The sequence below is a fragment of the Helianthus annuus genome, chromosome 16 (assembly GCF_002127325.2).
Source record: "Helianthus annuus cultivar XRQ/B chromosome 16, HanXRQr2.0-SUNRISE, whole genome shotgun sequence".
NCBI classification, from domain to species: domain Eukaryota; kingdom Viridiplantae; phylum Streptophyta; class Magnoliopsida; order Asterales; family Asteraceae; genus Helianthus; species Helianthus annuus.
In genome coordinates, this window is record NC_035448.2 from 121,301,457 (window position 1) to 121,303,371 (window position 1,915).

At 43.9% G+C, this 1,915-nt stretch overlaps 1 non-coding gene across 1 annotated transcript; it reads right to left on the reverse strand.

Annotated features, from left to right (window-relative positions):
* Positions 1-738: 738 nt before the first annotated feature.
* LOC118488561 lies at positions 739-844 on the reverse strand. The gene has a single exon (XR_004885105.1). It is a non-coding gene; the product is annotated as a small nucleolar RNA R71 (small nucleolar RNA).
* Between the last annotated feature and the right edge of the window lie 1,071 nt (positions 845-1,915).

The following is a 1,915-nucleotide window of genomic DNA, read 5'->3' on the forward strand; positions in this document are numbered from 1 at the left end:
ATGGTTATGATGAGGGATTTGAAGATTATGAGGGTTACGAAGATGATGGGTATGGTTATGGAGGTTATGGTGATCAAGGGGAGTTTGGGTATTTGCAAAGTCAATCTCAAGGGATGGCAAGTGTTGGTGGAATGCCACAACAACAAATTATACCACAACACATTCGGCCAAGACCACACGGGCCACCAATACAACAACCTATTCCATTGCAACAAGTTCGGCCACAACATGTACAACCACAATTTCAAAGGCCGATTCAATACCCACCGATGCCCCAACAACCAATTGCACCACAAGGGCCTATACCAAGACCAATGGGTCCTATTCGTCCAAGGGGTCGATTGGGTGTTCCAAGAAGGCATCTTAGGGAACAAGCAAGGGGAATAGAGGCACATTTCAGGCCAATCATTACTCAAAACCCTTCACCGGTGGTTATCCCTCACAACAACCAAGGGAGAACTTTTGAAGTAAGAACAAACTCGTTGCAAAGTTTACCGAAGTACAAAGGGTTAGCAACGGAGGAGCCGTATTTCCATTTAGAGGCCTATGACTCAATTTGCAACACTTTTGGGAGTCAAGGTTTTTCGGCCGATGAAGTCAAGTTGGTCTTATTTCAGTTTTCTTTGGAGGATAAGGCAAAGAAGTGGTTTTACACTTTGCCTTCGGCATCTATTTACACTTGGGGGGAAATGCAACAAACTTTTTTAGACGAGTTCTATACCGCCCAAAAGACCAATGATGCTAGAAAGGGGTTGAGGAGCTTCCAACAACAACATGGTGAGATGTTCCATGAAGCGTTTGAACGATTCAATATGATGATAAAGAATTGCCCTCACCATGGAATCGAATTGTGGGAGTTAATGAATGCTTTTCACGAGGGGTTGAGTGCCGAAGATGCTCGCGATTTGATGTCCATTACCGGTGGGACTTTTGGAACAAACTATGAGAATGAAGATTGGGAGTTCTTGGAAAGCATGGCAACTACGTCAAAGAGGAAAGCTCAAGCTTCAAGAAGAGCCCGACCGACCACTACCCGACCGCAAGTGCACGCCATAGATGATGGTAATGTTCAAACCACTAACCAAATATATGATGTTTGTGCTTTGTGTAATGAAATAGGTCATGCGGCTGAAAATTGCCAAGGGATGTTGGAAGGGCAATACGAGGAAGTCCATGCGGTTCAAGATCAAGGTCAAGGAGGAGGTGGTAGGAACTACAACAACATGAATTCTAATACCTACCACCCCGGATTGAGGAACCATCCGAACTTTAGATATGGGAACCCTTCAAATCAAGCGAACCCAAATTTTCAAGGTAGCCAAGGTAATTTTGGCTCACGGCCATCTTACAATAACCAAGGTGGGTACCGAGGCGGAAATAACCAAGGTTATCAAAAACAATACCAAACGGGTCAAGAACAAGGGGGGTCTTCGGGTGGAAACGAGGTGATGGAGATGTTGAAGAGCATGCAAATGGAGATGCAAAAACGGAACCAACTTGACGAAGTGCGAATGCAAAAAGATGAGGTTCGTGATAAAAGCATCCAATCACTAACAACCCAAATGGGTCAATTAGCAACCGATGTGGCGGAATTGAAGAAAGGAAAGGGTCAACTTCCAAGCGACACTAAGGTAAACCCTTCACATGGTTCGTCACGAGGTAATGTTAATATTAATCATGTTAGTGTTTTAAGAAGTGGGAAAGAATTTAAAGCCAATTTGTCACCCGAATTGGTTGAGGGGGTGGTTGAGGATATCACGGGAATTGAAAGTGATGATGAACTTCCACCGGTTAAACCAAAAGAAACAATTATTAAAAAACCGGGTTTGGGTGAAAGTGAAAAGAATGAAAAAGTTGAGGGTGAACCGAGTCAAGTTCCATTTCCATCGGCCCTACTTGATCCGGGAAAGAAAAA